General features: G+C 45.5%; 1 pseudogene; it reads right to left on the reverse strand.

Moving 5' to 3' along the window:
- Positions 1-26785, reverse strand: part of LOC139240779 (zinc finger protein 420-like) — a 134989-nt pseudogene that overhangs the window by 57567 nt on the left and 50637 nt on the right.

Raw genomic sequence — 26785 nt, forward strand, 5'->3', positions numbered from 1 at the left:
ATAGAATCACACAGCACAGTAGGAGGCCATTTGGGCCATCATGTCTGTGCTGGCTCTTTGCAGAGCTATCCAATCAATCCCACTCCCCTACTCTTCCCCATTGCCCCGCAATTTTTTCCTTTTCAAGTATATATCCAATTTCCTCTGAAAGTTACTATTGAAGTTGCTTCCAACACCCTGTCAGGCAGTCCGTTACAGATCCTAACAACTCAAAGATTTTCCCTCATCTACCATGACCTTTTTTGTCTATTCCCTGTGTCCTCTGGTTATCGACACTCCTGCCAGTGGAAGCAATTTCTCTCCATCTAATCTGATCAAAACCCCACACATTTTCTGAACATCTCTAATAATGCTCCCCTTAATCTTCTCTGCTATAAGGAGAAATACCTCAGCTTCTTTCATCTCTACACATAACATAAGAACATAAGTATTAGGAGCAGGAGTCGGCCATTTGGCTTCTCCAGCCTGCTCCATCAATAAGATCATGACTGATCTTCGATCTGAACTCCACTTTCCTGCCCGATCTCCACATCCCTTGAAACCCATGGATTAAAACATCTATCTATCTCAGCCTTGAATATACTCAACGACTCAGCATCCACAGCCCTTTGGGGTAGAGAATTCTAAAGAATCACAACCCTCTGAGTGAAGACATTACTCCTCATCTCAGTCTTAAATGGTCACCTGCTTATCCTGAGACTGTGCCCCCTAGTTCTAGACTCTCCAACCAGGAGAAACTGCCTCTCAGCATCTACCCTGTCAATCCCCCTCAGAATCTTCTATGTTTCAATGAGATCGCCTCTCATTTTTCTAAACTCCTGAGAGTACAGTCCCAATCGACTCAGTCTCTCCTCAGTGTTAACTGTGGCTCAGTGGGTAGCACACTCGCCTCTGAGTCAGAAGGTTGTGGGAGTGCTGCACTGTCGGAGGTGCTGTCTATTGGATGAGACGTTAAGCCGAGGCCCTGTCTGCTGTGTCAGGTGGGCACAACAACAACAACTTGTATTTATATAGCGGCTTTAACATAATAAAACGTCCCAAGGTGCTCCACAGGAGTATGTTGAGATAAAACAAACAAATTTGACACCGAGCCAGATGTGAAGAAATTGCGGCAGACTTGGTCAAAGAGTACGTTTTAAGGAGCGTCTTAAAGGAGGAAAGAGAGGCAGAGAGGTATAGCGGGGGAGTTCCAGAGCTTGGGGCCCAGGCACGGGCACCGATGGTTGAGCAGTTATAACCAGAGATGCTCAATTCGGCAGATTTTGAGGAGCGCAGATATCTTGGGGGGTTGTGAGGCTGAAGGAGATTACAGAGATAGGGAAGGGCGTGGCCATGGAGGTATTTGTTAAGGGATTGAGTATTTGTACTGTACTTTTTCTGTCCTTCTGCACATGCGTCCTGTCGAGACTCTGCCCCCGATGACTCCCGCCCAAACTGGAAGTGCCAGGACTGGACGTGCGGCCCCGAACCGGAAGTAGGACCCTGCAATCAGTCCGACCATGTTCCCCGAGCAACCACCGACCGGGTTCTGATCCTCCATGGGGCTCCGAGCGACCGGGGGAGAGAGAGAGCCTGTGGGGGTGGGTGGAGAGTGAGCCTAGTGTGTGGGGGGAAGAGAGAGAGAGAAAGAGAGCCTGTGTGGGGGAAGAGAGAGAGAGAGAGAGAGCCTGTGTGCGGGGGGGGGGGGGGGGGAGGAGAGAGAGAGAGAGAGCCTGTGGGGGAGAGAGAGAGAGCCTGAAGGGGAGGGGAGTGCAAGAGGTGGGTAGGGGAAGAAAGAGACACGGGGGGATCGGAGGGGAGAGAGGTGCCTCCAATCCAGAAGTTATATACTGTCACGATTCACTTCATACTCAATAAACCTGTTAACAATCCACATACAATACCCCATCTAAGGCGGGGGTAAGGGGGTCATGTACTTGCACTGGAGGCAAGGGACTTTGGCTGGGGGAGGCAGCACTTGCACTGGGGTGAGGGAATTCAGCTGACACTTGTTGGCTTCTGGGGAGATCTATCCTCTGTGGCTTCTGGAAGTCAAAGTTCAGGGTTGCGCAGGGTTGATTAATTTTTAGCCCAAAGATCCTAGGGCACGATTTCTTAGAAGAACAGGGCAGTTATCAATTTTTTGGTCATCCTTTGTTGATTTCTGAAGCTCTCCCAATCCTTAGGCTTAGTAGTATTCTTCACAACATCATAAGCCTCCTCTTTTAATCGAGTACTATCCTTAACTTCAATAGTTAACCACAGATGGATCACTTTTCAAAAGGAGTTTTGAACTTACCAATGGATGTATATTTGTTGAGCATTTTGGAATATTTCTTTAAATGTTTGCTACTGCTTATCGACCATCATACCTTGTAATCTAATTTCCCAATCTAGCTTAGCCAACTTGCCCCTTATAAAATAGATGAAATTGTCCCTTTCCGTAAGGCTTGTTACCACCACAAATCGGAGGCAATGCAGAAGCGTGGAGTGGCCGCCGACTTTTGGTGAAATAAGGCCCAGTTGCCCTCCCGTGTTTTCCCAGTGGTGCCCCAATCCACCCCCCCCTTACCGCTCCTCTGCTGCCGATCGGTGTGAAGCACATCATCATCGAACCCCCCCAACCGCAACATTCCCCTGGGAAAATCTTCGGCCTGTCCGGCAGTAGTCCATTGAGGCTGTGGCCTTTTGCAGCGGCCGTGCAGTTTCCCTTAAAGGGGACGGCTCACTGCCGCTGTCACCATATTTTATTTTGTCGGCCAACTGGAATGTCGGCCCGTCAATTATGCCACCAGGTTCGGCCAGGCTGCCACAGGGTGCCAGGCAGCTGGCCCGGCCAAAACCCTCCCTGGTAGCCCAGTGGGCCCAAGTTTAAAAATTGCAGAGGCGCTCCCCTTTAAGTGAAGGGGAGAGCCGTGGTGATGCGGTGCCGTGATGATGCCATCGTGTCGGTGAATCGGCACCGCACCCTACTTCCGCGACTCAGTTGCTGTCACCACCACGTTTTTCCCTTCAGGTGTATTTATCCCCCCCCCCCCCCATTATGACCAACCTCCGGATCAAACCAAATTAAAAAAACAGCGGAATTTCCCAAAAGATCGACCTGAACCACAGCTGCGGTAAAACCCATCGAAAGGGGGGAGCGTGTGCCCCTTTCTTCCCCAAAGCATTCAGTTGAGATTTAAGTATTTCACTCTCGAACCCAAGGCAAAATTCCATCATATTATGATCACTCTTCCCCAGAAGATTCTTTGCTCTGAGATAGCTGAAGGTTCCCATCCCAGTTATGATTCTGGTAAATCTCATTTGCAACCTCTCCAAGATGTTGACATTCCTTCTAAAGTGTGGTGCATAGATTTGGACACAGTACTCTAGCTGTGGTCTAAACAATGTTTTTTACAGGATTACCATAATCTCCTTGCATTTGTACTCTGTGCCTCTATTGATAAAGCCGAGGGTCTCATATCATTTTTTAATAGCCTTAATGTCCTATCACTTTCAAACATTTGAGTGTGTGAATCCCCAGGTCTTTGTTACTGCATCCACTTCACAATTTTATCATTTAATTTATATTGCCTCTGCTCATGTGCTCTCCAAAATGCATATCTTCATACTGCTCTACAATAAATTTAATTTACCCTATGTCTTCCCATTTCACCAGTTTATCTACGTCTTCTTGAACACTTCTACTATCCTCTTCACTGTTTACTACATTTTCAAGCTTTGTGTCATCTGCAAACTTTGAAATTATGCCCCCAGTACCCAAGTCCAGATTGTTAATATACATCAAAAAGAGCAGGGGTCCTAATACTGACCCCTGGGGCATAACATTGTATACTTCCCTCCAGTCTGATAAACAACCATTCAGCACTACTCTTTGCTTTCTGTCTGTTAGCCATTTTTGAATCCATGCTACCACTGCCCCTTTGATCCCATGGGCTTCAATTTTGCTAACAAGTCTATTATGTGGCACTTTATCAATCACCTTTGAGATTGTAACAAAAAAAAAATGATACTTTAGCTACAGTTTGGAATTTGGTCAGAATCCTTACTATTTGGTTCTTGTTTTCCCATGCACATTGCGGTTCTTTTGATACTGAGTTCCTTGGCATATTCATCACCATACCAGACCAGCAGCTCGCACCAAGGAGGAACAGGCTTACAGGTCCGGTAATAAATTTTGCCATAGTGTTGAAAGGCAAGAAGATTCTGTTCCTCCTCCTTTCTGGCACAGTTAACAAATCTGGAACATAACAAACAAATACTTAAGTACAGTGTCAGTTGTGGCTCAGTGGGTACCACACTGAATCAGAAGTTTGTGGGTTCAAGTCCCACTCCAGGAACTTGAGCACATAAACCTCTCTGCCCTCTTAATTGGACATAAAAGATCCATGGCACTATTTCGAAGGTGATTAGGGGCGTTATCCCTGGTGTCCTGGCCAATATTTATCCTTCAATCAACGTAACAAAAACAGATTATCTGATCATTATTACATTGCTGTTTGTGGAATTGGCTGTGTGCAAGTTGGCTGTCGCAATTGCCACATTACAACAGTGACTACACTCCAAAAGTACTTCATTGGCTGCAATGTGCTTTGAGGCATCAGGTAATCATAAAAGGTGCTGTATAAATGCAAGTCTTTCTTCCTTTAAGTGGACAAAAATAAGTTTAAATTTTGAATTGATTACAGAATTAAAAGCATAGTGTTTTAGAATGACAGGACATGTCCCCAGCCATGGACAAATTTCACCTTGCTGTGGGGAGCAGTTACTCAGTGGAGACCAATCACTTCAGTGTCGATGTGAAAAATAACAGGCCAGAAATTGCGGTCGGGGGCTTCCCGTGGGCGGATGCCTCCGAGCAAATTTTTTACAATGAAAGTACCTGGTGGTCCTGGAGGAATGAACACTTCTGATCCGAGGCCTAGATGTGCAGCCCAGAGCAGAGGCCCATGCATCCCCTGAGCGTACGGGCAACCTAGGATCACATGGGCCTGGACCACCAATGATAATAGAGTATTCTCAGTGATAGTAATGGTGAGTTCCGTTTGTACAAGCTCCCATTACTATCAATGAGAATACCCCCAAAAACACAGAAACACAATACAGAAATTTACAATAAACACTTCACAGATTTAAAATTAATTGAAATTGAATTAAATATTTTAGAAAAAGGATTGTTCTTTGCATTAAAAAAATGTTTTAAAGGGTTAAAAATAAACTTGCCTTAATGGACAGGGTTTTAAATATAAACATTAGTGATAACATTTAATGTTTTTATCTTTTAAAACCCTTACGCTGGTAAAATCAGGCCTTACATCTGCTTTTTCCAGGCGTAAGAATTTTAAGGACAGTTGCTGGGCAGGAGGTGGGCAAATAGCCCAACTCTCCACCCGCGAAGGCCCTTCCCCGGGATGCGTGCGATCGGTCAACAGAAACATTGACAGATCGCAAGTGTGGGGTTTAGGTGCATGAGCATCACGTTCCTAAACCCGGATCTTGCGGGGTCTCTTCAGGCGCATGCGCACATCGTACGCACCCGGAGAGGACGCAATTTACTGCCCAATGTCCCTGATATTTCCAGGGAGGGAGCAGGGGGAGGGTGTGATGGGGACGGAGAGGTGCAGTGACCCAGAAATGTGTGTTTTCCAGATCCAGCTGAATTTAACGCCTCGAGCTGATTTAAAATGTTGTACTCGGTTTCCCGGTCACAGCCACCCAGAATGAGAGGTTGACTGCCTGTTGGGCGGAGATTGTCCTGGATGATCAAACGAAATGGGAGAAATGATCTTCCTCATCCATTACTGTTTTGTGATCCTCACAACATGGTATCAGTCTTGCCTCACCTCATCCAATTTGATGTTGCTTCATCCTTCGCATCAATGTATTCAAAATTCTTGTTGGATTTACTGATCTGCAGAAAGGTGTTTTGATAAAAAGAATAAAAATTTTAAAAGCAGCTTTATCTTTATTTTAGCCTGTGATCAGCCTTAACACGTATTACAAGATTCTTGGAGAGTTGCCCTCCACTTCTTTTAGTATTCACTGACCATCCCCTTACCTGTTTTCTGTGATTATACCTTTGCATCAGGGTGCTCTGATCAGCAAAATGGCTGGGACTGAGATGTTGTGGCATTGCAGCTACAAGGATAGAATAATGGAGCTGAACAGTTTCAGGAAGCTTTGTACAGTCGGGAAAGGCCCCTGAATTACTGTATTGTCAGAGCACAGGATGTGTATTTGGCAAATACTGTTCAATGCATTCTGAAACTAGGAACGATGAGAGTTGGTTGAGGTGATGCCTGACTCTCCTCTGTCCATAAATACAATGACAGCAGGCTCTGGGAATCTCCTGGAACGGCTTTAATAGGAGAATACCTGAATTAGAGCAGCAGGACTGGATCAATCAGACTATGAACAAAGTACAAGGGACTGGAATGTAGGCTCATTCTCAGTTGACCTTGGCTCCAGTACAAAGCCATTGGATTAAAATGATGACAGCTACAAGGCTATCCATTACCAACAGGCCCTGTTCCTCAAACACAGGAGTGGGGAATCAATGTAAGAATGCAATAGACAAATCAGCGTTCCACACTCACTGACATCACGATCTGCCTCATCTAAATATCTGGAGCGAGCACAGACAACGGCAGCACGACTGACCTTCCCAAAATGGCGGTGCCTGCAGGACCCAGCGGTAGTGAGGCAGCCGCCATTTTTTCCACATAAACTGGTCTTAATGACTGACGCCAGACCTCCGAATTTGACTACCACAGAGTTTGGTCCTTTCGGCACGAATGGATTTCTGTCTGTGTGAGGAGTGCAATTTTTCTCTCAGCACTGACACTATCAGCCGTGGGGAAGGTGCTGTTAACTTTGATACACCTTTGGCAGTGTTCTTAGTGAAGCCCCTGAAACCTTCATCTTTATCCTTTTCTGAATGGGATGCCATCTGTGATGGGGCTTTTTGGTTCTAAAATGCAGAACGTGAGGGTAAAACTTTACCTCACAGTTCTTGAATTAGAGAATAGCTGCCTCAAGACTGCCTGTATTACTTAAGGGATTATGCACAAGTTAAAGTGTTTGTCTATTTTCCCTCTACAATAATTCTTTGGCATATTTATTAAACAAAGCTACCTGACTACCATTGATAAATACAGTCGCTCCCCAGTGTAGTACTGAGCCATACATATCAGAAAGTTCCCATGTTTGATACTGTACTGATGTGTTGAGTTCAATGGTCTCAGCAAATGTGGTAAACCTGTCACAATTAACCTCAGCATGTTTTTGCAAGGAAGGGAATACAATTAGTCAGGATTCACACTGATTGCTAACTAATCATCACATCTGGAAAGGGTGTGTGCGTGAATATGATAACAGGATTGATCTTCTCCAACAATGAAGAGCCGAACACATGAAGAATAGCCATTTAGCAATTACCAAGTGAGCTGCCCATTAATCAGCACAGACTAAGGAAACATATCTACTCGTGAATCAGTGCCTCCAGGAAAAGGGGAAAGGAGGAGATTTGACACATCGTTTAACTCCGTCACATTTGGTCTTCCCACACTACACACAATCCCTGAAAGAGAGGTCATATTTGACAGTGCCTAAAAACTAACATTGAATTCCAGCTGATGTGCACAAGCAACTGGAGGCAAAGATCTTCATTCTGTGGAATGTGCAATTGTCTTTCCAAACTTCAGCATATCTATTCCACCACCTGTGTGTGTGAAGGCTGTCCACAGGTATTTAGAATACAAAATCACAAGGAGAGATAAGGTATTAACTGTATGAATAAATACCTATCAGCTATGATACTTGCATTCACTGATTTCTCCTTGCTCTCCTGAAGGAATTGAAGTCTCGTCCTATCGGAGGTAATTGTCCTCCAGTGCCCTGTCCAAGTGTCTGGACAGTAAATATTGGCAGGAACTCAAGTTTCAGGAGGCACCAAAGCCCAGCTTGATCATGGTCTCCTCTAACACTCCACACACATATACTTTGAGCCCTGATTAAAAAGTGCATATCAAGAGCAGGGACCCTGGCTAATCCTTTACTGGGAACCCTGAAGCCCAGTGGAATTGCCACATTGCCAAATCCCAGCACACAGCAAGAATCAAACGTGGCTTGTTGTACCACAAATGGAGAGAATACTTCAGATTGAAACCACATTGCACACAGAATATATGCTTCAGGTAAAAGCTAACTGCTCATTCATGAAGCATGGTAGCTCCGGGAGGTTAGTCAGAGGCAAGAGCCCAGGAGAGGAAATAAATGGAGGATACAGAAGCAGAACAAAAATGAGTTACTGTATCTGCCATGCTGGTTACCAAAATTGGGTGGATCTTTCTGCAGCCCTGCATCACTGGAAATATTACCCCTCAGATCTAGTTCCCAACATGAGAATTGCAATTCTTGATTATAACAACAGGAATAACTAGGAACCTTAGTTAGTCAGCAGTGAATTTTGGCTTTGCGAATTAGTTAGATCCATATTCTGGAGCCTCACGGGCAACATATAACATTTATGTCCATGTTCCGATTAACTTGCAGTTATTTCAAGCTGCTGATATTCACAGAGTATCCACCAACAGTGCTAAGAGACCTTTCCAAATCTCCTGGCCTTAAGTCTTAAGGACAAGTAAGCAAGTAAGAATATAAATGCAAAGCTGCCAGGGACCATGGGCACAAATTGGACATTCATGTACCAAAATTAAAGAGAAAAATTGATTGCTGAAAATCTGAGATAAAGACAGAAAATGCTGGTAGTGTGTAGCAACTCAATTTGTGTCTGAAGGAGAAAGACTGGTTAATGTGTGAGTGGGACCCTGTATCAATATATCCTTCAGATGCTGACAGGCCTGCTGTGAATATCTGGTAAATGTGTGAGTGGATTGCTGTATCACTGTATCCTTTAGATACTGACAGGTCTGCTGTGAATATCTAGTAGTTTGTTTCTATCTCGACACATTCATCTAATAAGAATTTCTGTTCACATTGAATTACCTTTCTGGTATTCTCTTTCCCAGTCTTCTTGGTATCTTCATTCTTAAAACAAGTCTTCAAGATTCTCACCTCTTGAAATAAAAGTAAGACATCAGTGCTGATTGAGATCATTTCAGTTTGTTTATGTTAACAGCCTGATGATTCGAAAAATATCTAGTTTATTCAGGCCCAAAATGGAATTACACATTATGCAGATAAAAACTTACACAAGTATAAGGGAATATGTGATCAGACTGTAATATAGAGTTCCATTTAGTGGACTGTTGCTCCACTTAGTGGACTACTGTGGTGATGCAACTGTTGCTGTAAATACAATAAAAGTCACATGATGTAATGGAGCCATCTGTGTGTGTTTGTGATGTCGGAAAGAATATGTCACATTTGGTGACGTCGAGTAGGATAATTGGGATCCCGAGCTGAAACTTTTGTTGCTGGATGATTCCAGCCAAACAACAGAGGAATTTTGAGAGGTTCTTTGTGTTGCAGCATAGCTAAAAATCCACATAAATTTCAAGCACACTGTTGACATTGCCAGAGTGCAGGTGGCTGTACCTATGGGAATAATAGGGCGCTTGGGTGAGTTCCATCATGACCAGGAGACTTTGAGCCTATGTGGAAAGGCTAGAAATGTTTTTCACCAGGAATACTATCGGCGATGTCCGCAGTGATGAAAACCGTAATCGGGTGGTTTTAAAAAGAAAACAAGCTATTTTGTTGATTGAAGCAGGTCCCGAGGTGTATCTAACCCTGAAAAATGTGCTTGTTCCTGTCAAGCCAAAGGATACGCCACTGAAGGAGAGAACAGAACTACAGTCCTGAGCCTCTGGAAATTGATGAAAGTTATCGTTTTGGAACACAAGATTATTTCCATGATGAGAGTATCAGTGAGTACATTGTAGCTTTAAAATAGCTATCCTTTCATTGTCATTTTGGAAACTTTCAGGACTGAACATTGCGTGACCGCTTTGTTTGTAGGATGAAAACTGAAGCAATTAGAAGAAAGTTGTTGACAACCCCGAACTTGACTTTTGATTTAGCTTGTCAGACAGCTAGATCGATCGATATGTCCGACCAATACTCCAGACAATTTTGTGCCATTTTCAGTTGTCAAGCAACCGAGATCAATCACCTGCAGGTTAAAAGTAAAAGGCAGTTGGGCCCCAATGCCTCAGAAAATAGCCACGGTAACAGTTAATTGAAGTCATAATATCAGTGCCTCGGACAACACATCACACAAACGTGAAGGCAGAGCGTTTCTTCTGCAAGAAAGCTGGGCATCCAGCGAAGGCATGTCGACTGAAGAGTTAACCAACTTTCAATGCCATAAGTAGAAATCGCCAGAGACTACATAGTATTAAAGAGAAGCAACAGGATGAAGAGGGTCTGGAGATACACATCATCAGGAGCACAAGGTTATCTAACAGCGATTCACAAAGTATTGTCATCCAAGTAAACATTGCAGGAACAGGATACACAAGGAACTCGACACTGGTGCATCCATGAGCGAATTACCAGAATCGCTATATCTCAACAAGTTGAGTGAGTTTCCAATAGAGAAGTCAAAGATCGAGCTGCGAGGCTACTCAGGAGAGAAAATCCCTGTTGTAGGACGTATCACCGTACCGGTGAATGCAAAGATCAATTTCAGAGCTTGCGTCTCTTAGCAGTGGCAGGAGACAAGCCTGCCTTAATAGGTAGAAATTGGTTGGAATCACTGAAGCTGGATTGGAATAAGATTTTTCGTGTTGAAATGAGATTTGCATCGAAGGATGATATCATCAAGCGATATCGGAAGGTGTCCCCAAAACAGACAGTCCGATCCAAGATAATTGTCAGGATACAGAAGGAAGCTAGACCAATATACTGCAAGCCTCGTCCTGTACTATACGCATTCAAGGAGAAAGTTGAGCAAGAACTCAAAAGTCTAGAAACTAAGAACATTATCTCTCAGGTAGATCCAAGTAATTGGGCTACACTTATTTTTGTTGTATCTAAGTCAGATATTAATGGTGATGCTACGTCGAGGTTGCCATCCCCATCACAAGTTACATGCAATAGGGAAGAAGTATTCTATTTTTCATACATTGATGAATTGCCAGCCACAGCTGAAGAGATTGGTAGAGCAACCAAACGTGACCCAGTTGTGTCAAAGGTGAATGATTACACAGCAAATGGCTGGCCAAACCAGGTATCAGAGAAATATATTCATCCATACATCGTTCATAGGAATTAATTATCAGTGGATAAAGATTGTATCATGTGGGGTGCAAGAGTACTTATCCCAAAAAAGTTCAGGTCCAAATTATTCGGAGATATTCATGACCAGCACCTGGGAATGTGCTTGACAAAGAGTTTTGCATGCAAGTTACTTATGGTGGCCAGGTTTAGATAAAGATATATAGTACATCATTAGTCAGTGTACAACATATCAATTGACAAGCAAGAAACCATCATCAGTACCATTACAGCCATGGAAATGATCTCAAATGGTGTGGCAAAGATTACATATAGATTTTGCTGAGCCAGAAGGACAGCAATTGGTCATTGTGATTGACAGCCATTTGAGGTGTTTCTGCTGCAGAAAATAAGTAAAACACTAAACAAATTGTGAAGATGGTTGTCTTCAAAAGGCCTCCCAGAAGAAATTGTGTCTGATAATGAGCTGCAATTTTGTTCAGAAGAATTGGCACAGTTCATGAGCAGAAATTGTGTGAAACATACCAAAGTTCCACCATACCACCCTGCTTCAAATGGTGCAGTTGAGTGCACAGTAAAAATTGTAAAACATGCCCTCATCAAGCAAATGTTGGATCCAAATACAAAGAAATGGCAGTTTTCGTTAGACCACAAATTGACAAATTTTCAAATTGCTTATCATAATAATCCTCATACAACTACTGGTAGAACACCAGCAGAGTTGTTTCTCAAATGACAGCCACAAACTAAGTTTTAGCTCAAAGCCAAACTTGGCACAGTCAGTAAAAGAGAAACAAGACAGAAAGAGAATCATGCCAGAAGTAGAGTAAGAAAGAGAAGTGTGAAATTAAATCAGAAGGTTAGAATGAAGAACCATCACCATAAATGGTGAAAGTGGCAACCAGGAAGAGTAGTGAAAATATGTGGCCCTTGCACATATTTGGTCAAGATGTTTGATCATGGAAAGGTTAGGTTTGTTCACATTGATCGTATTTTATCTACAGATGTGGAAAGATTTGAAAGTCGTAATGTTTTGATTATTTCTGATGAGTCAGAGAGTCTCGTGACAAGTAGAGTACCAGTAGAAAATCCAACATCAGATGTATTAGAACCAAGTCCAAGAGAAAGTCAGAATTTAAGTTTGAGTGCGAGTCAGGCAGACAAACAGTCTGAAGTTGTAGATAGCACCAGCGGAGCAGGCCGGGGAGCGGAAGGAGCAACGTGGCGGCATACCACTCCAAGGAGCAGCAACGTGCTGGAGTAGGAGAGCAACGGCAGCAAAGAGTAACGTCACCAAGATCCAGGTCGGTGATTGGAGCATGAGCAGATACAGCAGGAGCGGTGAGGTCGGGGCAAAGGAGCGGCGAGAGATTGCAGAGAGATGTGATCGGGGCCCAGGAGAGGCGAGGGCCCAGGGGCCGCATGGGCCAGTCCACACTGCGATATGTATGCGCACTAGGTCCTTGCAGCAGAGGTGGTCTCCAGTTGTCTTGGTTAATCCTTGCCACTGGACTAAGACCTAACTCTGTCAAGCCCATGTGATGTGCAACGGGCACCTCACGTTAAAAAAAATCCACGAACAGGCATCTTCCACCCGTCAAGTTTTAGTTCGGGACCTGGAATTTTAGGTCCTTCATTGAAACACCTGTGAACTTTTTGACGTGGAAGCAAGTCATCCTCGATTCGAGGGACTGCCGATGATGATGAGATCACAGGTTACCCTTGGAGGAAAACTATCTTCATGCTCAACCTAGAAGGAGTAAGTTCGATACCAAGTTTCGAAGGTTCTGTTTGAGAGCGAAGGTATCCTCTTCGAAACAAATAACGTGGTCAAATTGATTTGTAAATATGGCAAAATAAGTATATTTTGTTATGTATAACCATGCAAGATATTAATGATGATTATTTGTTATGATTGCTTCTTCATTGAGGAGGGAGAGGTGTAATATAGAGCTCCACCTTGTCAACTACTGCTCCACCTAGTGGACTACTGTGGTAATGCAACTGCTGCTGTAAATACAATAAAAGTCACATGATCTAAAGGAGCCACCTTGTACTCTGTGCGTTTGTGATGTCGTAAAGAATATATCACACAGACAATTTACTTATCTTTCCAGCTTTCCAAAACATCAAAGTAACGGCATCCTGACAAAAAATATGTCCCAGCTGCTATAATCAGGGTGGTAAAAAAGCACATTTAATACTTTAACAAAGAAAAACAATTCAATTTACTTGTTGGGTTGTTCACAAGAAGTTTAGGCGTCCAATCCTCATCAGAGTCACTAGATTCATACACACAGGGTTGGCGCCATCTGCTGGGTCTTGTCATGAATGCTGGTTTAGGTACATTCAATCCTGTAAAAATTAAAATATTCCAATCACCTGCTGTTGAAAATTCCCTGTATTTAATTTGCCTTAACTTACTGATGTGAGGCATCTGTTGAATCGAATCATTTTCGAATAATATCAGTAAGAGCAGCACAGAGGCTTTCCTTCCTCAATGGCATCTGGATTTAAATCCAGCCCTGATTGATCAGATGCAAATGAGCTTTTATGTTATGCTGGGAGCACAGCACTCCCCCCAGGACCTTTAAGAGCCGAGTTCTCCCAGTAGTTTTTCACTATTATGCCACAGATTCCTATTTACATTGTGACAGCTGACGGTCACTCACAGTACCGAGGGAAAGGAGGGTCCTTGATGGCATCTGAGATGCAGAGTTCACCTCCCTATTGCAAAATGTACTATTTTTATTCTTCATTTAGTTTTTAATGACAATCATTTATTGGTTTTGCACAAAGAGTGGGGGAAAAGCCACACGGGTACAATAGGAGGTGATCTGATAGTCAGTGGAGATCTGGATCAGCTGCACTGTGCTCACATCACAAGCCGACCAACACACAGACAGGATTTTATTCAAGGCAATTAAATTAATATTCAGTGAATCACAGGTTGGAGGTTCTGCATTTCATGTTGTTAGCGTTAGTGTTTTCTCAGAAGAATCACTCAACACTCAGAGTCGGTTCCAATGCCGTCACGGCCTTTATTAACGCTAGCGGGGAGGAAATCACAAGACTGAGTCCAGACTTCTCTCCACAGAACAAAGGGTTACATGCACTTTTATATGTTTCACAACAGTTACAAACAGTTTACTACAGTTACACAGCACATCACGGCTGGATACAAGCCAATCACAACGATTATAGATTACATATAGGTTCTTTTAACCCAATAGAATTCCCCTGGTGCCTCAGGAACCATATGTTCGGTTATTGTCAGCTCGGGCTGATTGATGACTTTGTTACAGGAGATAGGTTCCCTTCTTATCTCTTTCTTCCTGGGGAATTAATTGGTTTATGACCTTGTTTACAGGAGATGGGTTCTTTCCTCATTATTCTTATCCTGCATCCCAGGCATTCCTATAGTGGGCCTCACAGGGTTATTGCTCTGTCATTGAACATTCAACAGTTCACAGCTTGACTACCTGATTTCCCATCATGCCTGGGCAGCCATTTTATGTGTGGCCACTTTAAACTTATATGCGTTCAGATATATCTAGCAGGTGCCTAATGCCGAGTGTTCTGGTATATTCTAAAGGTGCCTACCTCCTACAACAACTCCCCCTTTCGGTAAAGGGACTCGTCCTAGTCCCCTTTTAACCGACCGTTCTACCTTTATTAGATTTTTGTGCATGGCCCGGTACTCCCTGCCTCAACGTGCTGGCCAGTCATGCGGTTTCAGGAGTCCCGGTTGCTTAAATCAAATTGACAAAGGCTAAATCCTCCTGCCCCCTTATCAAACAGGCTTGTTTAGTATCCGGGGAACGGTGATTTGTCCGTCTTTGTTGTGCATGGTGTCTGCATGCCTGGCAGGCCATTATGCCCCATGTTATTGCTCAGATCAATTGTATCCCGACTAGTATGTGTGAAATTATTCGAATCCATGGGTGGATGTTCACATTTATTCCCCAGTCCCAGACCTTTCTCCACCAACTCTGACTTTGTAAGTCTACATTGGTATCTTCTTCTAGTACTTTGATTTTAGTTTGCAGTTGGTGATAGAGCTTTACGGATTGACCCACTCTGAGCCTCAACTCTCGTAATATTTCGGTTAGATGTGGGATAGGGACCTGATCTGGCTCGTCATAATCCTGTAAATGATCATGGAGCTGATCGGTTACCTCAATAACTTGGGACTTCCAGCGCCTAACCTGTGTGATATGTGCTTGCCCGATCGCGACAGGTCGTAGTGGTGTAAAGCAAAAGTTTGGCTGTGGTATTGGGCACTGCAGGTCATTATACTGGTATGAATGCTCTGTGGTAGAGACGCAGTACCTTCCCTTCCCTCCATAGCCTGCCCTCGCGAAGTGCATGTGTGCGGGCATTATTTCTAGTACACACCCGTTGGTTCGGTTAAACCCGTACTCGTCTAGCTCCCCTCGGCCCACCGGGTGAGGGCATACTGTGATTTCCCCCTTTTGCTTGCAATCTGCTAGGGAAATCCCGGTAAGTATGTTGTTTCGACGAACGGCAGAGGTGGTGGTCAGGTAGTAGCGTATGGAGACATTTTCCCGTATTACTCCAATATTCTCTAGTTGGTATAGGGGGAAGGGCCCTGAATCCGGCGTGGCTATAGGGATCATCAGGACTATCCCTATCCCGGTAGTTCTACCCATCTGGCAATCTGGAATTGCTGGGTATACTCGGGTCAGTCCCTTCAGAGTACAATCATCCAGTGTCCCCTTCTGGTTAGCCAACTGAGCTAAATGTGAACTGTCTATCCAATCGGGTACTTCCCCGCGTTGGATCTGGTTGAGATTGTGGCGGATCTGTCCCACCATCCACAGACCATAAGTGTGACAGAGTTGCTCCTGTCTTTGCTTTCCTGTATCTTCTTTTTCTCTATCAATGAGGTGATTGATGGTTTTGGCGTGAGCTTCCAGGACATGCCATCCAACTGGATTTCGGCACCCTCCTTTCCTAGGTTGGCTTGGTCTTCCTGGTTTTGCTCCACCCTCTCCAATAACCCCTTCATCACCCCTCTAAGCTGTTCCACCCTCTCATTTAACCCTTGTATGTCTATCGAGTTCACTACGGAGGTCCCTGTATTTCCCTCTTCATCCTGGGGGCTAACCCCTGTCCCCGGAACCTACTGGCACCCATTGCATCGGCAGCCTGCTGCATTACAACTTTACTTAATACATTGTACATTTTCCTTGACTGTTCGGTACAGTATTCCGGCATCTGGATGCCTGAAATATTGATCAGAACAGGCACAATTTCATGTTTAACATTATCATACAATAATTCCCCTTCGTTGTACATTACAATCCCATTCTCTGGTCCCTTAGTAGTTATGGGACAAGGCAGTTCCTCGGGCAATGTCGTGGTTCTTATGAGGCGCGGTGTTGGAGGGGGTGAGAAACATACATACAATTATATTGCAGCCACCCCCGCCTCCTCGTAATACCCACACAGCCCCATTCCCTTCTTGCGGATGACCGATTGCTGGGACTGTCCCGGAGGCGCGCAAATTATGCCGAAAGTACATTCATCGGGCCCTTTGACATCCCTCCGTTTAATGCAGCTGCTCCTTATACCCGTGGAGCACTGTACACATACTCTTATTAGGATTCTTATTAGGCTTCACTTGTAACCATGCATTAAAATAAGTCCTGTCCTTGCTCCAGTCCTTGGCTGCTGGGATGCACATTCCATCCATTAAATTAAACAAGACTCCATAGTTCATGTAGTTGTTTATTTCCAGCGTGCTCTGCTGTCCGTCGGTGTTGCCCAGGGTACGTGCATGTCGCAGGGCTATCCATATTACAAGTAGCGCCGTTCGTATTCCCATTCCGGTAAGTATTATCTGTAATTTTAAACAGACGGCCTGGTCGTCACCAGGGGTTAAGTTTTTTGCTCTACGAGTGTCCCTGTCACCCTGCAAAATCAGAAGCACAAGGTTATAATCAAACCATTTCGAGTTGAATCTGTGGGGCGTGCGCCCGTGTCTTTACCCACTTAAATATTACCCAAACTCCTATTATGACCAAGGCCAAAGCTATTCCTCCGAACATCGTTGTCTGCTTTACCGTTAGGTTGGGTTTGTGGACTACACCTACCCACCGTGGGGTACATTGGCTCTATTGCCATAGGTGATGGTGCTATGGCTGCGCACTGCATTATCCGTCTAGTCCCGTTATCTCTTCCAGCCTGTTTATCTTAGCTTTTAACTCTTCAATTTGTTTTATTGAGTATCTATTTCTTTATTGTATCAGGCAAGTATTATTACATAAGCTAGTTCTGTTTTTATTTCACAAATAACAGACCTGGGGCACAACCATTGAACAGACTCAGGGCTCCACAAGGGCACAAACATTGGGGCAAAGTGGAGTGAATAAGGTGGCCAAGCTCAGGAAGGGAGGGCAAACTAAGAGTGACAGGGAAGGTACTGAAGAGGACAAGACCATGTCTGAGAAGAACAAATCGGAGGGAAGGTGCTGGGAGATTTGAAATGGAAACCAGAGAGAAAACGCTGCATCAATGGATTGTTTACAACTTGAGATGGGGAAGGTTCAGCTGCTCAGTCCCAAAACATCCCGATCATGTTATTTTTAATTATCAGGACGAGGAAAACGTTCGACTCTGAACTCCAGCGTCCAACAGGACACAAGTCATCTCCGCTGGTCTGAAGGGGGAGGGAAGCTCTTCTATCATTTTGCCCCACGGGACGTTTTACTGCGTTAAAGGCGCTATATAAATGCAAGTTGTTGTGTGTATCCAGTCATTTACATCGTGCCCTTTCTCTCACTACTTTTATTGCTCGATTACTTTGAGGCAATTGATGAAAATGACCGGAGTTTTGTTGTCGGAAATAGTGCAGTAATTAATGATTATTCATCATACTCTATAATATATATTTATATATAATCCATCAGACGATCGTCATTTGCTCAAACTCCCGGCCCACAGTGTTACTCGGAGTGAGGTGACACCAGTTGTAACCGAGTGAAACATTCGCTCTTACTTTGAGTTTTGTTCAGCGTTTCTTTGGCACCAAAACTCAGCGTCATGTTCGGGTATTTCCGAGCTCGGGTCAGAGCGTCGCTTTTGTGCCGGTGACATCCGACACTTCTGGGCTCTTATGTTTGCAGCCTGCGTTCACTCAGCACTGTCTGTATTTGGGGAGGGGTGTTCCGGGATCCCGGGCTTGGCCACTGATGCCCATTGCTGACTGTGTTTGGTTGTATTTAGTGAACTGAAGGCACTGATCAAATGCTCGACCTAAATCGCTCACGTTTCACTTTCGGTTAACATGATATCGGAGGCCCTTAAGTTGCATTGATCTTTCGGAGTTTATTCAGACGGTAAATCCTTTCCTGCCGTTGTATTACACAACCGTCTCATCGCTTTAACACCGCCTCAGACTTACAAAGCACAATTTTGTGTCCTCGACCACTATCTATAGCCGGCTAGAGGCTAAAGTATATTAGCGTTAAATAAACTGCTCAATGACAATGAATCTGATCACAATTTGCTTGTTTAATAATGTTTGAATAACACTGTACAACACAGACTTTACTGGGTCACTGTAGACACACATCAATCAGTTTGCATGGAAACATTTTAAATACAATACAGAATAATACAAACCAAAGCACATTTCAGCCTGTCGAGCCTGTGTTAAATAAATTACACGTTTCAACACATCCAACGTTTCAATTTTCAAATTCAGCTTCTGCTTAATCTTTTCTCGTCACTTTCATAAACTTTGAAAACTACAATAACAGCATTTTACTGAACATATCATCACGAATTCTCACTGTTAATAAATATAGCGACTGAAAAATAGTTTCCAGAGTGGGGCTGAAATTCAGCCTCCCGATAAGGCCTCTGTCCGCTGGAAAGTGGTGGCCATGTGTTGGTGTCGAATGACCGCCGATTTTTGGTCGATTGGCCGCCGCTCGCAAAATTCTCCTTGGGATTTTTCCGGCGGTGACCATATTCGCCCCACTCCCCCCACTTCCGCCCCACTGCTGCCAAAGCCTCCTAAGTGCGTTATCAAAGTGCGCAACGCCAATGTCCCGCCCCGGAAGCAAAATTCAGGTGAGAAAGTCTTCCAGCCCCCGGTCGGTGCCCTCGACAGCTTTTTCTGTCAGTGCACTGTGTTTGAAATGGCCGCCACGTTATTTGTTTTCCCGGCCGACTGCTAGATCGGTCCGACAATTGTACCCGTGGGTTCGGCCGGCCGCGCCCCCACTTCCAACCCCATTATGACCGACTTCTGCCCCGCTCGAAAAAAACAACAAAGAGCTGAAATTCACAAGAAGGGCCAACGCATCCATTGGAAAACACAACAAAAACGGGAGGTGCGACCTGTTTCCGACGGGGATAAATTTCGCCCACAGTATATATTGTGATGGGTAACTTTACCAACACAGATCTAACCAGACTGCAGAAAGACAGCGTCGATCCCAGCGATCTGTCACCATCAGAATAAAGGGGCTGTGACAGCTCGGTGGGACAAAGACTCTCGGAGATTAAACACATTCTGCAGATGCTGCAGTTTATAGCAGAGGGAACATTTTGAAATCCCAGTGGAAGATACAATTTTAGAGCGAGAGGGTCAAACATTAGACTACAACAACACAGCCCCAAATCGCCAACCCTCACTGTCAGTGAGGAATCATGGAATGTACCCTTATATTCAATCTTCATCCACACAAATATTATCATAAATAGTGAAAGGTAAGAAGTATAAATATGAGTAATGTTTGAGGTAACAAGTGATTATTGAAGGCCATTCAAATAGAAAGAAAAATTCAAACTCAGTAAAATTATAAATTGGTTACCGTTCTCGACATTTATACGGCCTCTCTCCTGTGTGGATCCGCTGGTGTCTGTGGAGGGTCCCTGCCCGTGTGAAACTCTTTCCACATTCCGTACATTTATACGGCCTCTCTCCTGTGTGGATCCGCTGGTGTGTATGGAGGGTCTCTGACAGTGTGAAACTCTTTCCACATTCCGTACATTTAAACGGCCTCTCTCCTGTGTGGATCCGCTGGTGTGTATGGAGGGTCTCTGACAGTGTGAAACTCTTTCCACATTCCGTACATTTATACGGCCTCTCTCCTGTGTGGATCCGCTGGTGTCTGTGGAGGGTCCCTGACAGTGTGAAACTCTTTCCACATTCCGTACATTTAAACCGCCTCTCTCCTGTGTGGATCCGCTGGTGTCTATGGAGGTGCCCTGCCCGTGTGAAACTCTTTCCACATTCCGTACATTTAAACGGCCTCTCTCCTGTGTGGATCCGCTGGTGTCTATGGAGGTGCCCTGCCCGTGTGAAACTCTTTCCACATTCCGTACATTTAAACGGCCTCTCTCCTGTGTGGATCCGCTGGTGTGTATGGAGGGTTCCTGCCCGTGTGAAACTCTTTCCACATTCCGTACATTTATACGGCCTCTCTCCTGTGTGGATCTGCTGGTGTCTGTGGAGGGTCTCTGACAGTGTGAAACTCTTTCCACATTCTGTACATTTAAACGGCCGCTCTCCTGTGTGGATCCGCTGGTGTGTATGGAGGGTCCCTGACAGTGTGAAACTCTTTCCACATTCCGTACATTTAAACGGCCGCTCTCCTGTGTGGATCCGCTGGTGTCTGTGGAGGGTCTCTGACAGTGTGAAACTCTTTCCACATTCTGTACATTTAAACGGCCGCTCTCCTGTGTGGATCCGCTGGTGTCTATGGAGGCTTCCTGCCCATGTGAAACTCTTTCCACATTCTGTACATTTAAACGGCCGCTCTCCTGTGTGGATCCGCTGGTGTGTATGGAGGTGCCCTGCCCGTGTGAAACACTTTCCACATTCTGTACATTTATGCGGCCTCTCTCCTGTGTGGATCTGCTGGTGTAGGTGAAGATCTCCTGATTTTTTGTATTCTCTGCTTTGGACAGGTTGTGTCAATGATCGCTGCCCACTTTCCCGTTGCAAAAGATATTTTGTGCTCGGTGGAGAAGATTGTCCTGCTGAATTCTGCCCACTGGATTCAGGATGTCTTCTGATGTGTTTCTGGAGAAAATGTGCAGAAGAAAAAGCTACATTGCAATGAGGGCAAGGATGGCACTCATCTCGGTGCACTTGTTGCCCTGCTGGAGAAGGAAGAAAGAGAAATTGTCAGTGTATCAAAACATCTCAAAGTGTCTTTTGGAAGTACAAATGATGATTATTTGAGTATTAAAAGCAGGGCTCTCGAGATGTTAATTTTGTGAATTTACTGCCTCCTCCTGTGGAAGAAGTGGTGGGGGATCATCAATAGGGCGTGTCCATTTAAAGATTACTGTCTAATGTTTCACGGTTCATGTATTCAGTCTGTGAAATCCTCCAAGGAACAAGGTGTACATCAATACCCTTTTAAGTATTGTTATAAACCAATGTGAAAATCAGCTTTGTTAAAACAGGGGAAAGAAAATTAAACAGCAAGTGTTGAGGAGCAGGGGAGCTGACTGGGAGTTGCCAGTGACCCCAACAGTGCAATGATGCTCATTGTATCTTTATAAATGCTCAATTATTCAGCTTGAGCGTCTCCAAGTAAGTTTTCTAATAACATCAATATTCAAAAAATATTTATATTTATAAAACCGCTAAAATGGATACTAACTATATCATAAGTAGTTGATTTTCCCTGGCATTGGGCAGTCTCAAGTCAAGCAAGGTTAGAGAATGGGGGAATGAGAGGACCAAGGTGTGGAAGGGAGAATGAGAGGGGACAAAAACAGAAAATGCTACAAACACTCATCAGGCCAGGCAGCATCTGTGGTGAGAGAAACAGTTAACGTTTCAGGTCTGAGACCCTTCGTCAGAACTGGAAATGTCAGAGATGTAACAGGTTTGAAGCAGGTGCAGAGGCAGGGAAAGTGGGGAGGGGAGGAAAGAACAAAAGGGACGGTCTGTGATCAGGAGCGATTAAATGTTGCAAATGGGGATGGCAGAATCATAAACAGCTGCCGGCTGAAACAATAGGGGCAGAAGTTTCAGACATTTGCAGCATTTGCTGTACTGAGGGAGTGCTGCACTGTCAGAGCTGTCATCTTTTAAACCGTGCAAAACTTTGTCCTTGTGTCCTGGCCAATATTTATCCCTCAATCAACATAACGTAAACAGATTATCTGGTCATTATCACATTGCTGTTTCTGGGAGCTTGCTGTGCGCAAGTTGGCTGCCACGTTTCCCACATTACAACAGTGACTACACTCCAAAAGTAATTCATTGGCTGAAATGTGCTTTGAGATGTCCGCTGGTCGTGAAAGGCACTATATAAATGCAAGTCTTTCTTTCTTGTCTGCCTGTTAAGTTGGACAAGAACAATCCCATCACCAGACCATTTATCTCATTGCTGTTTGTGGGATCTTGCTGTGTGCAAACTGTGCTGCTGAATTTGCCGACATAACAACAGTGATCGCACTTCTAAAAGTAAGTCATTGTCTCTAAGGAACTTTGGGACATCCCGAGCAAATCTAAAGCACGATATGATGCAATTCTTTCTTAAGCTGAAAAGTAATAGGATGATATTTAAGGGAGCAGTTCCTGACCTCAGTGCCTATTCTGTGGGAACATCCTTTGTCTCAGAGACAACAGTGCTAGCGTCTGAGGATAATTCACACCAAAGAGTCACTGTCGAGGGATCAGCAGAGGGATCACTTGCTGAATTCACCCCTTCCCAGTCCAAGATTACTAAGGACAATGATACCGCCTCACCGACTGTCCAGGTAGGGATACTGGGAACCGGTAAAGCCTGTACAAACTTAGTTGCACCTGAATCTTTCATTGCTCTCTATCACCTATTACAATATAAAAGTCACAGTCAGTCAATGATAATAGAATCACAGCACAGTAGGAGGCCATTTGGGCCATCATGTCTGTGCTAGCTCTTTGCAGAGCTATCCAATCAATCCCACTTCCCTACTTTTCCCCATAGCCCTGCAGTTGTTTCCTTTTCAAGTATATATCCAATTTCCTTCTGAAAGTTACTATTGAAGCTGCTTCCACCACCCTGTCAGGCAGTCCGTTACAGATCCTAACAACTCAAAAATATTTTTCCTCATCTCCCATGAACTTTTTTGTCTATTCCCTGTGTCCTCTGGTTATCGATACTCCTGCCAGTGGAAGCAATTTCTCTCCATCTAGTCTTATCAAAACCCCACACATTTTTTGAACATCTCTAATAATGCTCCCCTTAACCTTCTCTGCTATAAGGAGAAATACCTCCGCTTCTTTCGTCTCTACACATAACATAAGAACATAAGAATTAGGAGCAGGAGTCGGCCATTCGGCTCCTCCAGCCTGCTCCATGAATAAGATCATGACTGATCTTCGATCTGAACTCCACTTTCCTGCCCGATCTCCACATCCCTTGAAACCCATGGATTAAAATATCTATCTATCTCAGCCTTGAATATACTCAATGACTCAGCATCCACAGTCCTTTGGGGTAGAGAATTCTAAAGAATCACAACCCTCTGAGTGAAGACATCCCTAGTCATCTCAGTCTTAAATGGTCACCCGCTTATCCTGAGACTGTGCCCCCTAGTTCTAGACTCTCCAACCAGGAGAAACTGCCTCTCAGCATCTACCCTGTCAATCCCCCTCAGAATCTTCTATGTTTCAATGAGATCGCCTCTCATTCTTCTAAACTCCTGAGAGTACAGTCCCAATCGACTCAGTCTCTCCTCAGTGTTAACTGTGGCTCAGTGGGTAGCACACTCGCCTCTGAGTCAGAAGGTTGTGGGAGTGCTGCACTGTCGGAGGTGCTATGTATTGGATGAGACGTTAAGCCAAGGCCCTGTCTGCTCTGTCAGGTGGGCACAACAACAACAACTTGTATTTATATAGCGGCTTTAGCATAACAGTGTGTTCAGATAAAACAAACAAATTTGTCACCACGCCCCCACATAAGAATTAATTACGTCAGACTTAGTGAAAGAAGTAGGTTTTAAGGAGCGTCTTAAAGAAGGAAAGAGAGGCAGCGAGGTATAGGGGGGAATTGCAGAGCTTGGGGCCCAGGCACGGGCACCAATGGTTGCGCAGTTATAACCAGGGATGCTCAATTGGGCAGAGTTTGAGGAGCGCAGGTATCTTGGGGGTTGTGAGGCTGAAGGAGATTACAGAGATAGGGAGTGGTGTGCCCATGGAGGGATTTGTTAAGGAATTGACTATTTGTACTGTACTTTTTCTGTCCTTCTGCACATGCGTCCTGTCAAGACTCTGCCTCTGATGCCTCCCGCCCAAACCGGAAGTTCCAGGACCGGACGTGCCGAACCAAACTGGAAGCAGGACCCTGCAATCAGTCCGACCACATTCCCCGAGCAACCACCGACCGGGCTCTGATGCTCCGTGGGGCTCCGAGGAGCTCTGAGCAACCGGGGAGAGAGAGAGCCTGGTGAGGTGGCAGGAGAGAGAGCCTGGGGGGGGGGGGGGGGTGCGGCGGGGAGGAGAGAGAGAGAGAGAGAGAGAGAGAACCTGGGGGCGGGGGGGTGGAGAGAGAGAGAGAGAGAGAGAGAGCCTGGGGGGCAGTGAAGAAAGAGAGAGAGAGACTGGGCAGAGCTGGGGGAGGGGAGAGAGAGAGAGCGAGCCCGGGGGTGGGGGAGAGAGAGAGAGCGCCTGGGGGTGGGGGGTGAGAGAGAGAGAGCGCACCAGGGCAGAGGCAGTGGTTGGAGAGAGAGAGAGCGAGACTGCGGGTGAGGGGTGGAGAGAGAGAGTGAGAGCGAGCCTGGGTTGGGTGCGGGGGTGGGAGAGAGAGTGAGGGGGGGGGGAAGAGAGAGAGAGAGACTGGGGGCGCGGGGGAGAGAGAGAGCCTGGGGGAGTGGGGAAATAGAGAGAAAGAGCCTAGAGGGGGGGTGCTGGCATGAGAGAGAGCCTGGGGTTGGGGGGGCGGGTGGAGAGAGAGAGAGAGAGAGAGAAAGAGCCTGGGTGGCGGAGGGGGGGTGGGATGGATAGAGCGAGAGCCTAGAGGCGAGAGAGAGTGCCTGGGGGAAAAGAGAGAGATGACTTTGGGGAGAGAAAGAGCCCTGGTGGGTACGGGAGGAGGGAGAGATAGAGAGAGCCTGGGGGAGAGTGAGAGAGAGAGCGAGAGAGAGAGAGAGAGAAAAAGAGAGTAGGGGGAGAGAGAGAGAGCGCGCCTGGGGAAGAGATAGAGAGCGCTTTGGGGTGAGAGAGAGAGCTTGGAGGAGAGCGGTGAAGGGAGAGATAGAGTGCGCCTGCGAGGGGAGAGTGAGAGCCTGGGGGAGAGAGAGAGTGAGCCCGGAGAAGGGGAGGGGAGAGCAAGAGAGGGAGGGGGAGGGAGTGGTAGAGATCGAAGGGATAGAAACATAGAAAATAGGTGCAGGAGTAGGCCATTCGTCCCTTCTAGCCTGCACCGCCATTCAATGAGTTCATGGCTGAACATGCAAATTCAGTACCCCATTCCTGCTTTCTCGCCATACCCCTTGATCCCCCTAGTAGTAAGGACTTCATGGGGGTGAAGAAAGAGACACGGGAGGATCAGAGGGGAGAGAAGTGCCTCCAATCCAAAAGTTACGACACTGTCACTATTCACTTCATACCGAATAAACCTGTTAACAATCCACACACAATACCCCATCCAAGGCGGGGGAGGGGAGGCAGCACTTGCGCTGGGGTAAGGGACTTCAGCTGGCACTTGGTGGCTTCTGGGGAGATCTATCCTCTGTGGCTTCTGGAAGTCAAAGTGGATCGAGTTACAATTTGCAAAGTCAGTGAGAACTTGGGCTGGGCGGTTCCAGTTACACATTCCAGAGAAACTTCAGGGTGTGGCTTATTCCCCAAGCGGACCAATCAGAGCCAAGCGTGGCCATTTTCACAGTACAAAAAAACACGACCATTTGTAAACAAGGATGAGGATTTTGAAATTGAGGCATTGCTGCCGAGTTTTGGAATGAGCTCAAGTTTACGTAGGGTAGAATGTGGGAGTCCAGCGAGGAGTGCACTGGAGTAGACAAGTCTAGAGGTAACAATGGTATGGATGAGGGTTTTAGCAGCAGATGAGCTGAGGCAGGGGCGCAGACGGGCAATGTTATGGAAGTGGAAAAAGGCGGTTTTAGTTAGGCCACAAATTGTGCCATAGGATCTTTAACTTTTCTATTACTCTTTACTATTAAACGTCTTCTTAAACCCCTCTCCCCTGTCTCTACCACACTCACCTCTAACAACAAGTTTGAGGAGCTCATGGACTTCTTTGTCGCAATGATTTAGGCCATCCGATCAGCTGCATCTGCCAGTTCCCTTCCTACCCCTGGCCCACCGGGCCGTAACTCCTCTGAGGTTCCTCCCAACCCCAGCCCTGAACTCTCATCTCTCTCCAGTTTCTCTCTGATCTACCCTCCTGACCCCTCCATGCTCATCTCATCCATGAGACCCACTTCCTGCTCCCTTGACCCGATGCCCACTAAACTGCTGACCACCCGACTTCCTTTTCTGGCTTCCATGTTAGCTGACATCGTTAACGGTTCTCTCTCCTCAGGTACTGTTCCCCTCTCCTTCAAATCTGCCACCATCACCCCTCTCCTCAAAAAAACAGCTCTTGACCCCACTGTG

This window comes from Pristiophorus japonicus, chromosome X (assembly GCF_044704955.1).
Source record: "Pristiophorus japonicus isolate sPriJap1 chromosome X, sPriJap1.hap1, whole genome shotgun sequence".
Classification (NCBI taxonomy): Eukaryota; Metazoa; Chordata; class Chondrichthyes; family Pristiophoridae; genus Pristiophorus; species Pristiophorus japonicus.